We start from the raw sequence: 16,041 nt of genomic DNA, 5'->3' as shown, positions 1-16,041 counted from the left end.
TGGGGGCAAGTAGAAGATGTGGTACATTTGAATAAGATTTTTTTTTCTTTTGAAAAGTGAGGTAAAAAAAATGCCTACCACACCCCACCTGAGCCCCTAATAAAAAGTATCCAACACATGGGGTGAGGACTAAATGCCTGGTAGTATTTATTTTCACTTGTCGTTTAGAGGCCAGCAATTTTTCAAAGAAGGTAATATACTAGTTATCGTTAAGTCCTGGCTTTATATTTGTTAATTTTGTTTGCACTCTCTGCACACTGATGTGTGAGACAATGGCCTACATCTCTGTAGCCCCAGGACTCATTCTGGCCCATCCCATATTATTGGGGTTGGATGCTGAATGAAAGGATGAGGAGAAGGGAAAAAAGAAATAAAATGATGCAGCCTCTGGGGACAGCCAGGACATACCACTTGTTAAGGGAAAGACATTTAAATAATAGTTACATCATCGTCTCAGTGATTTAGAAATTAAAAACACGACTCTGCAGAGCTGTAGGAAGAAAGGAAGTGATTTTGCTTTGAAAAGCAGCTGATTTGTGTAAATGCAACATTTTGAAAGGTCTCATCTCCCAAATACCGTAGGTATTCAGGTATATGGATATATCAAAGAGTTTTCACTGCATACCTTTGCCTGTTAAGAAACTGATTTTGGGGTGGTACTTACGCCAAATCAATTATGCTTATTCAATCCTGATGAATGAAATAAGTAAACCTCAACTATGAAATCATAAAATCCTAAATCCCCATAAGCAAATGGGTAAGTTAAAAATAAAACTAAACAACCATCTCTTTCTTTAAAAACACAAAACAATACTTAAGAGGTAGGTATTGATATTAACTCCACTGTTCTGATGAAAAATCTTAAGTTCAGAAAAGATAAATACCTCTTGAAAGTCATATTGATAAACATGGCCCATTGGGTCTAAACCTGAAGCTTAACCCACAGTGCTACATTACACAGTATTTAAACCTTCCTTTTTTATTTTAATCATTTTTAGAAAATATCCTTCTTTTTCAAGATTGGTTCTTTCTCATGTGGTCTTCTAGAAAAAGAAAGATGGACTAATTTAAAAGTTTAGGATCTGAGCCATCTGATATAAATAACAAAAACTTATTTTTCTAATTCTTGACTCATCTTTCCATGAGGACTGATCTTTCCTGTGAATATATAAACATACATCAGATGTCTGGAAACATTAAGCGCTTTAGGATTTTTAGATCTGAATGGCAATATTCACAGTGGTTTCTGCCAGAACATAAGTCAAAGAGAATCTGAACTGCAAAGATTACTTCCCTACAGGTCATTACTCCAGGGATAACTGCCTGAATCAAAGAGGAAAATACCTGGTCAAACTCATTTATTATCACAACCTAATAATACTAATTGGCAGCCTCTGAGGTAAGTTTAGGAAAAAATCCCCTGTGATATGTCTAATTAAGCATCCACTACTATTGATTATTTTTTAAACAAACCATTTTTATACTTATTGCTGTGCTTGAGATAAGTATTTCAATCCTGCTAGAGTGTGATTATTTCTCTCATAAACTTCTGACTCTTGGAATTGCTGATTTCAAGCATGAGCTTATACCTATCTAGAAGTAAATTATTATTGTAATGTACTTTATCTTAGATTTGATTAAAAGTCCAGGTGTATCCTGTTTGGACACTTCCACTTTGATCCCCTCTCATCTTTCTTTTTTCCCAAGCACAATGTAAAATCATTCTAAAATGTACTTAAGAGCAATATATTTTGTAATATAAGTCAATCAGAGGCTTCAGAACCATTGTTAATGAATTTTTTAAAACTGCAGAGTCAGAGGTGATATTTACAACATGGCTTTCAAAAGAGGGTCAAGCATAGGAATTTCTACCAACTCTAAGGACAAGTTATTTTACTCAACGTTAGGGTTCCTCATTTTATGGACTTTTGCATTCTCTCTGAGGAAGCTTAAGTAATGGCTTAGTATTGTAGGTGATTCCTCCCACTATTCTATTCAATGAACATATCTCAAACTTAGTGTGAGGTGGGAAATATATCTTTAAAAATTAGTTTTTCTTAATGGTATGTTTCCAGGAAGAGTACAAAAGTAGCCAGGAAGGCAACTAAACATGGAGAATGGGTGCAAGAAGTCCAGATTTTAAAAAGGGCAAAATCTTCTGGGGTCCAGTTTAGAAGGCTAGACTGTGTGCTTGGTAAAAAGAGACGTAAGAGGGGATTAAGCGGCAGTGCCCAAAACAGGGTACACCTGGACTTTAATCAAATCTAAAAAATCTCAGAACTAGATAGAATCTCTTTGAATCTGAGACAAAGTATCCTTTTACAGTAGTCATATACTATATAGAGGATAAGACATATAATGGGAAAATCTCAGATAATCAAAATTACTCTAGAAAACCCTTAATAAGGTTTTACATTGGAGAGTAACATCTAAACCATCTCTCAGTAAGTTCAATACAACCACTTCTGGTAATGGTATGAATCCCCATTCTTTGCCTGGGCTCCAGGTGAAATAGATGGCTTGTAATAGTGTGCTCTGCTGTATTAAAAATAGATACTTTTATAGACAAGAATCATATGCAGTCCAGTAAGATACTCATACTGGAGAAATATTTGGAAGCTGTTAACAACTGAAGAAATGGCCAATGTGTTTTTCACCTCATGATCATTCTGGGATACATATTCACTAAATAAAATGGAGGGTAGAATCAACTGCATGATTTAGGCCATTATTTCTCTCACAGACTCTTTCTTTTTTACCTGAATAGCTAACTTGAATTAAGTTAGATGTGCATATGATGCTACTCCATTAGATTTGCTTTAAAAAAAAAAAAAACTTTTGGAACCAATTAACCTCAAGAAGAAGCACAGGTTGAAAAATACATACCAGTTCAAGAACAATATATATTCAAGAGCAATTTTATGATTGCTTAAAATGCTTTTTGTTAAACTGAGTATATTTGGGGTGAATTTCCAAATATTCTCCTACAAAACCTTTGATTCTCCTCCTATCTGTACCAAATAAGTCACAAGTCTGACTTGACAAGATAGGCCACCAAAAAGTATTCCACTCCCTTACTGGATATCACTACTTGCATACCTCAAAGGCAATTCAAATTCAACATATTAATAATTGAGCTTCTGATCCTCACCTCTAGATTTATTTTTCTTCCAGTTTTCATTGTCTTATAAGATAGTACCACCATTCTTGAAATTGTGGAAGCAAAATACCTTGAAGCCACCACTTACCTTTTTCCCTCACCCCCTATTATCTACTCCACCCTCATGTCCTATCAATGCTGCCCTCTTGATAGCTCTCAAATATGTCCATTTTCCTCCATTTCCACTAAAACGACCTCTGTGTAAGGTAAGTCATTGCCATTTCTTGCCTGACCTAGTGTGACAGTCTACCCCCTGGCCTCTCACATCTACTCTAGTCTCCTATTCCAAATTCCAGCCATGATCTTTCCAAAGTACCCTTCAGCTCATATCACTCTCTGCTTTAAAGAACTTCAATTATTCCCCTGGTCTAAAAAAAAGACCAAATGGCAGAAGGTGCTAAATGATCTGGACAGCAATCCACCCTCCTTAAACACCATGGTCTATGTATTCTAGCCATGCTGGGCTTCCTTCAGTTCCTTTTACTCATCAAGCTTCTGCCTACTAGATATACATTTTTTGGTTTGCTTTTGATGAACTTCTTAATTGAAATGTTACATATGTGCAGAAAATACAGAGATACTTCTTTTAGCTAATGTAAGAGAATCACTGTATATTTTTTAAAAAACGTCTCATTGAGGTATACAAGTATAAGCTAAACAATGCAAATGTCTAAAAATTAGTGGTTTTAAAATATTGCTCAGTGAACTTTAGAGTGAACACACTCAACTATTATCCAGATCAAAGTACAGATCACTCCCAAGACACCAGAGCCTTTATCATTCCTCTTCCAATGATTAAGTCCTCCCACAAAATATAACTACTCTTCTGATATTATTTATCACCATGTATTAAGTTAGATTCTTGTTTTGGAAATTTAAATATCAAAACTTTTCTGTATCTGGTTTTATGGCATTTTTTTTTCTTTTTTTATGAACATTCTGCTCAGGAAATTCATCCATGCTGTAATATATAGTCAAGATCATCCTTTTTATTGGTGTATACTACTCCATAAATTTACCATATTTATTTACCCATTCTACTATTAATGAATATTTGGCTTGTTTCCAGTTTAGTACTATAATGATGAATGCTGCAATGGACAGTCTTTTACATGTCTTTTGGGGGGAACATATGGACTTATTTCTGTTTTGTAAAGTGAAATCATTAAGCCACAGGATAAGTATGTCTTCTCTTTGGTAGCTATAGTGGGTAGCTGAGTTATATAGCAACAACTTATCTCAGCATAGCACCTTTGCCTCTCACTCCTATGCATGTCTTAGAATATGTCAGTAGCATAATTCTTTTTAGAAACCCACTATGAAAAATTTCAAACATATATACAATTATAGAACCTCTGAGTACCTATCACCTATCTTCAACAGTTGCTAGTAGTTGGCCCATTTATTTAATCTCTTCTCTACCTGACCCCTTTCTTGCTGAATTATTTCAGAGCTACTGCCTGACCTCATGTCATTTCTCTCCTATATACTTCAGTTTACATCTCTAAAAAACATGGATACTTTCTTAGTAGCTACAATGCCTTTATCACACATAACCAGATTCTCAATAATTCTTTGGCTTTGTCTAGTATCCATAAGATGAATTTTAATATGTCTCCACCATTAATGCCTCATGAATAGAAGAACTGTCTGTTTCAGCTTATTATTATACTCCCAATAACGTGCAGCTGTCAGCACATAATACTACTCAAAAAACAGTTCCTGTGATTAAACAAAAATATTTAAGTATTCTCACCACCATCTAAGCCTTACTACAAAGGTTCAGGTTTCAGAGAAGAGTAGAAAGTTTAGGACCATGCTCTAGATTATATGGTCATTCACACTAGGAGAAACCTAAAATTGACCATAGAGGTGGAATCATATAATTAGAAATGCTCTCCCCCTAAGATATAAAATTTACTTAATGAAGCCTATGAAAATAAATAGCAGATGTCCCACTAAGGTCCATGATGCAAGTTCAAGACAAATTTTACTATTTCTAAGCAGCACAGATGTGTTTTAATAATTAGTTTCTTTAGCTGATAAGCTTAGCAAGGTCAAAATTAGGTCAGTGTATACCCCAAAGTACTAACAACTGCTTTAATACCCAAGGATAAGTTTGGAATTAGTAGGTTTCTACTGCCAGATTTTTTCAGAAGCTTTAAAGAAAGATTTAAAGAACATGACTGCAAAGAAATGGGCTCAGCTTTATGCTTTTTCTTGAGCTATTAGAAAAATTTAAAGCTAACTTATAAAGTAAAATGAAAAGGTACTATGAGTAAAGAAGCACTAAAGTTTGAGCTGTAAACATTTTAAAGCTTCTTTTAATAACATTTGCAATAGCCTTAAAAAACTAACTCTAAAGACTTGTTTTGACTCCATTAAAGCTAAATATCAGTGCCTCTTAAATATCTTTCCAACACTTATCAAGTATATCATTTGAAAATGAAGGAAAAAAAGAAAACAAAACAAGAACTGAGAGGTGACATAAAATTTATTTTTAGTTCACTAACTTTCGTTTAATTTACTTTTCCTAACAAAAAAAAATCCAGATTTTTCAGATAGGGCTTTTAAAAATAGTGCATTCAGGACATTCAGGAACTTCTGTTTCTAGTTAGGATGTAGAGGTTTGCAAAAGACTCTCACTGATGATTTAAAAAGAAAACACTGGATAAACTAAACAATTATATTTTTCATTAAAACCACTGCAAAGCCTTGGATACAAGGAAGTATAATATTTCTAGATGGGGATCAACACTTCTTACCTGAGCTGAAAGAAACAGTGGCTTTCATCCAATACTTGGGTACAGGTGGGGGCAAAGTAGCAAAAATGCCATAGGCACAGGAACTTTGCTGGAACAAGAAAACCCAGCCAACTTTTAGTAGCTAGTATGGGACAATGGAATTTGGAGAAGCCTGAAAGGCAGAGCTGGTCCTCTCTGCAAACCAAGAGTAGATAAAGCTAGTGGTTATGCTGTACAACAGGAAGAGATAAGTTTTCTTGCAGAGCTTATAGGTCCTGGAGCCAAAATTATCTGCAACCACCGTTCATTGTCAGCACTGACATGACATTATTAAACTTTGCTGTTCCAAAACACTCTTGTCCGGAAGAAAGAGGCTGTTTGTTTCAGACACCTCAAGAAAACCTATTTATGTGAACAAAAGATTTTTCAACTAATCCTGAGAATAAATATCCTCTTCTCCAGAAGAGATGGTTCAACTAGACTGTTCACTGTTTAGGATTCACTTTGAAACCCTCTCACTGTGTCTACCAATTCTCAACTAGGTCATGAACTATACCAAATGCAGATCAGGACCTTTTCTTTCCCCTCTCTTTGTTCTGCATTAAGAGACCTGTGAAAAACCAGATTTCCCAAACGTAATAAATATCCTGACTTTGTCTTCCTCCCTAAACTCAACTTCATTTCAATGGTCTTTTCAGGAAGTTTCAAGTGGGAAAGCCTGATCCTGGGCTCAAGACCCTGGAAATTAACCACAGCAGTACCCAGCCTTGACCAAGCCCTATTACAGATTAAATAATAGGGATCAGCCCCTCATCCTTAGATACCAGACAGGTAAGCAGAGGCCTTTGTAGAGGAAAACATTACCTATTTTAGTCTGTAGTCTTCTTTTACACAATGTCAAGTGTAAAACGTAAAATCATGAAGTATGAGAAGAAAGAGGAAAATGTGGCCCATAATCAAAAAAAAAAAAAAGAAACAGAAGGAGAATCACATATGGCTCAGGGAATTAGCAAACAGACCTTAAAACAATGATTATAAATAAAGGAATTTCAATAAAAAGACTAACCAATTTGGTTAAAAAGATGAAAAATAAAAAATCAAAATAGAAATTTTGGAACTAAAAAAGAAAACCATATTTAAAATAAAAATATTAGTTGGCTATCTTAACAGCAGAAAGGATATACATGAAGAAAAGACGAATGAATTAAAATATAGGTGAAGACAAATTATCCAGAAGTGAACTTATTAAATGGCTACCATGCTTAGCCTTCTCCTTCAATCTTCTCATCCTTGGAAACAATATGCTTCCTTGTTTAAAGTACAATCTTTTTTTTTGTGGGGGGAGGGGCAAATCTTTTCTCTTCTTCATGGGATCTTGGCTGTAAAGTTTAATTGCCAACTGTATTTTTCTTCCAGAAAAAATCCTCTCTTCTGTGCTTCCAGCTCCAGACTACCCTGTGTATATCTCTATATTCATACTTTTATATTCAGGCTGAAATGTTCTCAGCACCTGCCACCTTTCCTTAAGGGCCTTTTCAGGACGGAGAATAGGTTTTATTTATTTTTGTTTGTTTGTTTGTTTCTGTGCCCATGGATATCAGACAAATATCTGGAAACATAGTCAGCATTTAATATTTGTTTAAAAAACTGAAATATCTGTTGATATGAAATTTCACATTAATATAAAGCTCTAAAAAAATATCAAAAAATTGAATACCTCTCAAAAACCACTATGCTAACATTAATGTACTTTGATAAAATCCAAAATAAAAAACTTCAAAAGGTTTTTAAATATAAATATAAAAAAGCCTACTGTTTTTATTTAATCCACTGGTTCATCTTTAATTTAGCAACTACAGTAAAAGAAAAATGCCTAAGATTGTATACCAATGATACTTTAATAATAAAAAAAAAATGCCTAGGAAAAAATATCCTCTGTTAAATACAAAGGTAAGTTTCTACAAATTGAATGTTGCCGTAGCAGTCATTATTCCAGTGCAGGTTAATAAAGAGGCAGAATAAAAGAAAATACAATGTTGAAATGAAGATACAAAAATGAATGCTGTAAGAGATGATATATCAAAAATCTTTACATGGCAAAGATATTACATATGTCAGCATGTAATCTGATAAAATCATCTTAAATATTTTTACTTTTAAGGTAAACAATTCATTTGTTACATAAAGGTCATATGAAAGGTCACTTAATTTACACCTAGCATTATGAAAAAGAATGCTTGGCTACGTCTTTTCGGAGCATATACTCTGACAGATGCCAATACAAATGCTGCTGGAACAGAGTATAAAAGACCATTACACAATTACATAAATGACTCTAAAACTAAACTAGAACTCACAAGATAAAATACATTAGTTCTAAATCATACAGCCTTAAACCATTTGCTTTTAAACAACTATAAACTTTCCATAAAAATAATGAACCTTACTGTTCATTTACTGAAAAGTTTTGGAAGGCTGATATAAGTCATTGCCAACTAAATCTTCATACTCCATCATTAAAGCAAAGGGGATTTGACCTAAACTGTCAATAATATCATTAGATACAGTAAAAAATGCTCAGAAAATTGCTATGTATGTTACTTGTATAGAGTAAAAAATTATCGTTCATGGGGTGGAGCTAGGATGGTGGCGTGAGTAGAGCAGTGGAACTCTCCTCCCAAAACCACACAGAATTATGAAAATATAACAGAGACAACTCTTCCTAAAATAGAGACCAGAGGATACAGGACAACATCCAGACCACATCCACACCTGTGAGAACCCAGGGCCTCGCGAAGGAGGTAAGATACAAGCCCTGGACCGGCGGGACCCGAGCGCCCCTCCCCCCGGCTCCGTTTTTTTTTCTTTTTTGGCAAGTGCTTTTTGGAAGCCTTAAAGAGATATGGACCCGAATACCAGGGGAACAGGGCAGTAAGACTGGTGAGCACGCGCCTGAGACTGGTGCCTGAGGACAAAGAAAATCGCGCACGTTATTCCCTTTTTTTTGGCAAGTGCTTTTTGGAAGCCTTAAAGGAACAGGGACCCCAATACTAGGGAAACAAGGCAGCAAGACCGGTGACAGGGTGCCTGAGACTGGTGCCTGAGGACAAACAATATCGCGCGTTTCTCGCTTTTCTCCCTTCTTTTTTTTTGGAGAGTGCTTTTTGGAAGGCTTAAAGGGACAGGGACCCCAATACTAGGGAAACAAGGCAGCAAGACCGGTGAGCGTGAGGACAAAGAAAATCGTGCGTTTTTTCCTTTTTTTTTCCCCCCTCTTTCGCTGTTGCTGTTGTTGTTTTGGTTTGGAGAGTGCTTTTTGGAAGTCTTAAAGGGGCAGGACAGGACACTTAGCCCAGAGGCAGGGAATCTGGGGATCTCTGGGCACTCTAACCCCCTGGGCAAAAGGGAGCACAGAGGCCCATTACCGAGATAGATAGCCTCCCGGCTGCTCCCCCTCCAATGGGGCTCCACCATTTTGGAGGAGTAGCCCCAGCAAGGCCACGCCCAGAGCTACAGGGGAGATAAACTCCATAGGAACCGGGCAGGTCCCAGAAGCCCTGTCTGCGCACAGCTGCTAAGCATAAGCCACTAGAGGTCGCTATTCTCCCAGGAGAGGAAGGCCACAAACCAACAAGAAGGAAAGCTCTTCCAGCTGTCGCTCGTACCAGCTCTGCAAAGTATCTCTATCACCATGAAAAGGCAAAACTACAGGAAGACAAAGATCACAGAGACAACACCTGAGAAGGAGACAGACCTAACCAGTCCTCCTAAAAAAGAATTCAAAGTAAAAATCATGAACATGCTGACAGAGATGCAGAGAAAAATGCAAGAGCAATGGGATGAAGTCCGGAGGGAGATCACAGATGTCAGGAAGTAGATCACAGAAGTGAAACAATCCCTGGAAGGATTTATAAGCAGAATGGATAAGATGCAAGAGGCCATTGAAGGAATAGAAATCAGAGAACAGGAACATATTAAAGCTGACACAGAGAGAGATAAAAGGATCTCCGGGAAGGAAACAACACTAAGAGAACTATGTGACCAAGCCAAAAGGAATAATATTCGTATTATAGGGGTACCAGAAGAAGAAGAAAGAGGAAAAGGGATAGAGAGTCTCTTTGAAGAAATAATTGCTGAAAACTTCCCCAAACTGGGGGAGGAAATAATCGAACAGACCAAGGAAATACACAGAACCCCCAACAGAAAGGATCCAAGGAGGACAACACCAAGACACATACTAATTAAAATGGCAAGGATCAAGGACAAGGAAAGAGTTTTAAAGGCAGCTAGAGAGAAAAAGGTCACTTATAAAGGAAAACCCATCAGGCTAACATCAGACTTCTCGACAGAAACCCTACAGGCCAGAAGAGAATGGCATGATATATTTAATGCAATGAAACAGAAGGGCCTTGAACCAAGGATACTGTATCCAGCACGACTATCATTTAAATATGATGGCGGGATTAAACAATTCCCAGACAAGCAAAAGCTGAGGGAATTTGCTTCCCACAAACCAGGGCATCATACAGGGACAGCTCTAGATTGAAGTGCTCGTAAAAAGAGCACAGAACAAAACATACAACATATGAAGAATGGAGGAGGAGGAATAAGAAGGGAGAGAAGAAAAGAATTTCCACACAGTGTATATATCAGCTCAAAAAGCGAGCTAAGTTAGGCAGTAAGATACTAAAGAAGCTAACCTTGAACCTTTCGTAACCATGAATTTAAAGCCTGCAATGGCAATAAGTACATACCTCTCAATAGTCACCCTAAATGTAAATGGACTTAACGCACCAATCAGAAGACACAGAGTAATAGAATGGATAAAAAAGCAAGACCCATCTATATGCTGCTTACAAGAAACACACCTCAAACCCAAAGACAAGCACAGACTAAAAGTTAAAGGATGGAAAAACATATTTCAGGCAAACAACAGTGAGAGGAAAGCAAGGGTTGCAGTACTAATATCAGACAAAATAGACTTCAAAACAAAGACAGTAACAAGAGATAAAGAAGGATACTACATAATGATAAAGGGCTCAGTCCAACAAGAGGATATAACCATGCTAAATATATATGCACCCAACACAGGAGCACCAGCATTTGTGAAACAAATACTAACAGAACTAAAGAGGGAAATAGACTGCAATGCATTCATCTTAGGAGACTTCAACACACCACTCACCCCAAAGGATAGATCCACCAGGCAGAAAATAAGTAAGGACACACAGGCATTGAACAACACACTAGAACAGATGGACCTAACAGACATCTATAGAACTCTACATCCAAAAGCAACAGGATATACATTCTTCTCAAGTGCACATGGAACATTCTCCAGAATAAACCACATACTAGCTCACAAAAAGAGCCTCAGTAAATTCCAAAATACTGAAATCCTACCAACCAATTTTTCAGACCACAAAGGTATAAAACTAGAATTAAATTCTACAATGAAAACAAAAAGGCTCACAAACACATGGAGGCTTAACAACATGCTTCTAAATAATCAATGGATCAATGAACAAATCAAAATAGAGATCAAGGAATATATAGAAACAAATGACAACAACAACACAAAGCCCCAACTTCTGTAGGATGCAGCAAAAGCAGTCTTAAGAGGAAAGTATATAGCAATCCAGGCACACTTGAAGAAGGAAGAACAATCCCAAATGAACAGTCTAACATCACAATTATCGAAACTGAAAAAGAAGAACAAATGAGGCCTAAAGTCAGCAGAAGGAGGGACATAATAAAGATCAGAGAAGAAATAAACAAAATTGAGAAGAATAAAACAATAGCAAAAATCAATGAAACCAAGAGTTGGTTCTTTGAGAAAATAAACAAAATAGATAAGCCTCTGGCCCAACTTATTAAGAGAAAAAGAGAATCAACACAAATCAACATAATCAGAAATGAGAATGGAAAAAATCACGACAGACCCCACAGAAATACAAAGAATTATTAAAGACTACTATGAAAACCTATATGCCAACAAGCTGGAAAACCTAGAAGAAATGGACAACCTCCTAGAAAAATACAACTTCCCAAGACTGACCAAGGAAGAAACAGAAAAGTAAAACAAACCAATTACGAGCAAAGAAATTGAAACGGTAATCAAAAAACTACCCAAGAAAAAAACCCCAGGGCCGGACGGATTTACCTCAGAATTTTATCAGACACACAGAGAAGACATAATACCCATTCTCCTTAAAGTGTTCCAAAAAATAGAAGAGGAGGGAATACTCCCAAACTCATTCTATGAAGCCAACATCACCCTAAAACCAAAACCAAGCAAAGACCCCACCAAAAAAGAAAATTACAGACCAATATCCCTGATGAATGTAGATGCAAAAACACTCAATAAAATATTAGCAAACAGAATTCAACAGTATATCAAAAGGATCATACACCATGACCAAGAGGGATTCATCCCAGGCATGCAAGGATGGTACAACATTCGAAAATCCATCAACATCATCTACCACATCAACAAAAAGAAAGACAAAAACCACATGATCATCTCCATAGATGCTGAAAAAGCATTTGACAAAATTCAACATCCATTCATGATAAAAACTCTCAGCAAAATGGGAATAAAGGGCAAGTACCTCAACATAATAAAGGCCATATATGATAAACCCACAGCCAGCATTAGACTGAACAGCAAGAAGCTGAAAGCATTTCCTCTGAGATCGGGAACCAGACAGGGATGCCCACACTCCCCACTGTTATTTAACATAGTACTGGAGGTCCTAACCATGGCAATCAGACAAAACAAAGAAATACAAGGAATCCAGATTGGTAAAGAAGAAGTTAAACTGTCACTATTTGCAGATGATATGATACTGTACATAAAAAACCCTAAAGACTCCACTCTAAAACTATATCAGAACACAGCAAAGTTGCAGGATACAAAATTAACACACAGAAATCTGTAGCTTTCCTATACACTAACAATGAAACAATAGAAAGAGAAATCAGGAAAACAATTCCATTCACAATTGCAACCAAAAGAATAAAATACCTAGGAATAAACCTAACCAAAGAAGTGGAAGACTTATACTCTGAAAACTACAAGTCACTCTTAAGAGAAATTAAAGGGGACATGAACAAATGGAAACTCATCCCCTGCTCATGGCTAGGAAGAATTAATATCGTCAAAATGGCCATCCTATCTAAAGCAATATACAGATTTGATGCAATCCCTATCAAATTACCAGCAACATTCTTCAATGAATTGGAAATAATAATTCAAACATTCATAAGGAAACACCAATGACCCCAAATAGCCAAAGCAATCCCGAGAAAGAATAAAGTAGGGGGGATCTCGCTCCCCAACTTCAAGCTCTACTATAAAACCATAGTAATCAAGACAATCTGGTACTGGCACAAGAACAGAGCCACAGACCAGTGGAACAGATTAGAGACTCCAGAAATTAACCCAAACATACATGGTCAATTAATATTTGATAAAGGAGCCATGAACATACAATGGGGAAATGACAGTCTCTTCAACACATGGTGCTGGCAAAACTGGACAGCTACATGTAGGAGAATGAAACTGGACCATTGTCTAACCCCATATACAAAAGTAAACTCAAAATGGATCAAAGACCTGAATGTAAGTCATGAAACCATTAAACTCTTGGAAAAAAACATAGGCAAAAACCTCTTAGACATAAACATGAGTGACCTCTTCTTGAACATATATCCCCGGGCAAGGAAAACAACAGCAAAAATGAGCAAGTGGGACTACATTAAGCTGAAAAGCTTCTGTACAGCGAAAGACACCATCAATAGAACAAAAAGGAACCCTACAGTATGGGAGAATATATTTGAAAATGACACATCTGATAAAGGCTTGACGTCCAGAATATATAAAGAGCTCACATGCCTCAACAAACAAAAAACAAATAACCCAATTAAAAAATGGGCAGAGGAACTGAACAGACAGCTCTCAAAAAAAGAAATACAGATGGCCAACAGACACATGAAAAGATGCTCCACATCGCTAATTATCAGAGAAATGCAAAATAAAACTACATTGAGGTATCACCTCACACCAGTAAGGATGGCTGCCATCCAAAAGACAAACAACAACAAATGTTGGCGAGGCTGTGGAGAAAGGGGAACCCTCCTACACTGCTGGTGGGAATGTAAATTAGTTCAACCATTGTGGAAAGCAGTATGGAGGTTCATCAAAATGCTCAAAACAGAACTACCATTTGACCCAGGAATTCCACTCCTAGGAATTTACCCTAAGAACGCAGCAATCAAGTTTGAGAAAGACAGATGCACCCCTATGTTTATCGCAGCACTATTTACAATAGCCAAGAATTGGAAGCGACCTAAATGTCCATCGGTAGATGAATGGATAAAGAAGATGTGGTACATATACACAATAGAATACTACTCAGCCATAAGAAGTGGAAAAATCCAACCATTTGCAGCAACATGGATGGAGCTGGAGAGTATTATGCTCAGTGAAATAAGCCAAGCGGAGAAAGAGAAATACCAAATGATTTCACTCATCTGAGGAGTATAGGAACAAAGGAAAAACTGAAGGAACAAAACAGCAGCGGAATTACAGAACCCAAAAATGGACTAACAGGTACCAAAGGGAAAGGAACTGGGGAGGATAGGTGGGCATGGGGGGAAGAAGAAGGAGGTTATTAAGATTAGCATGCATGGGGGGTAGGGAGAAAGGGGAGAGAGGGCTGTACAACACAGAGAGGACAAGTAGTGATTCTACATATTGCTATGCTGATGGACAGTGACCGTAAGGTGGTTTTTAGGGGGGACCTGATATAGGGGATAGCATAGTAAACATAGTATTCTTCATGTAAGTGTAGATTAAAGATTAGAAAAAAAAAAGAAGAAAGAAAAGGGGGATTACTCCTTGATAGGATAAATAAATTGGTAAATCAAAGATTAACCCATGCTTTAAATATCCTTAATGTTGATCACTTAAAGGATGTCAGATGATCAACTATGGAGGTACTCTTTTCTGATAATATTCCTTTCTCTTAATAAAAATAAATAAATAAATAAATAAATAAAAAGCAGTTCCTGTGTGCTGACCTCCAATGAGTTCTGCACAGTGGTATAGAGGTCATGTCAAAGTGTGGGCAAAGGGTCTGTTTGTTTCTATGCAGAAGATCAAGGCCTAGCTTGGATACCCAGAAAATGAACTAAGATACGATATGAGGAGTAGCTTCCGGCATCAGCACTCTCTGGAGGACTCGTGCCGGGGGATGATCATCAAAAAGCCTCCACAGGGATCCAGGCGATGCTGCGGTTGTGGCTGCGTCCACCCCACCGTTTCCTGGATTTGCCATTGGAATGAGGAGGGAGATGTCTAGGCTGGCATGTGCATACAGCGAGACAACGAATTTGACCGGATCTGTACTGTTGGAACTCAATCAGGCGTTGGGAGGGGTGCAAGTTGTAGTGCTCCAATATCTTACGACTATAGACTATCTACGGTTAAAAGAATATATGGGATGTGAACAGATCCCAGAAATGGGTTGCTTTAATTTGTCTGATTTCTTTCAGACTGTTCAAGTACAGTTGGACAATATCCATCATATCATAGATAAATTTTCACAAATGCCTAGGGTGCCTAAATGGTTTTCTTGGCTTCACTGGAGATGGATGGTAATTATAGATTTGCTTTGTTTATGTCACCGTATTCCTATTATGTTAATATGTGTGCACAAGTTAGTTAGTAGTTTAAAACTTATACATACTTAAGGTACTCTACAAGAAGATATGTCAAAGAAATAATCAATCCTCCCATGTTTTCTTCCATATGCTACATCTATAGCTTTTCTTCTTCCTTCCTAATTACAACCCTTAAATAGAATTCGTGCCTCATATTGAATTTACCGAGTATCATAATTCCTCCAGGTGGTAAAGATACCTTGAGACAAGTGCTGGGCATAGAAGCCACAGGGCATAAATCTGCAAAGAAGTAAAAAGATAACCTTGTCAAACAATATGGCTTCTCTCTCACTTACCAACTTTACATTTCCCTGTATGGCCCCGGAAGATGACTGGTTAGCCAGAGACGGGTAAGATTCCTCAAGGGAGGAACAACCTAAGACAGGCATAGTTGCAGGGGGGCCATCAGGT

General features: G+C 37.1%; 1 protein-coding gene across 3 annotated transcripts in view; it reads right to left on the bottom strand.

Annotated features, from left to right (window-relative positions):
* The window catches only part of PRMT3 (protein arginine methyltransferase 3), a 149,842-nt gene that overhangs the window by 46,695 nt on the left and 87,106 nt on the right, over positions 1-16,041 (bottom strand). The window contains exon 14 of one of the 3 annotated variants that reach the window (XR_012122640.1): positions 5,926-6,013. The exons of the other annotated variants lie outside the window; for them this stretch is intronic. The gene's annotated coding sequence lies outside the window, so the exon portion shown is untranslated. The remainder of the gene's footprint in view (positions 1-5,925; positions 6,014-16,041) is intronic. 3 annotated transcript variants of the gene reach the window in all.

Source organism: Manis javanica, chromosome 11 (assembly GCF_040802235.1).
Source record: "Manis javanica isolate MJ-LG chromosome 11, MJ_LKY, whole genome shotgun sequence".
Taxonomy (NCBI): Eukaryota; Metazoa; Chordata; class Mammalia; order Pholidota; family Manidae; genus Manis; species Manis javanica.
Note: the sequence above shows the minus strand (reverse complement) of the source record. Positions and strands in the feature narration are given on the sequence as shown.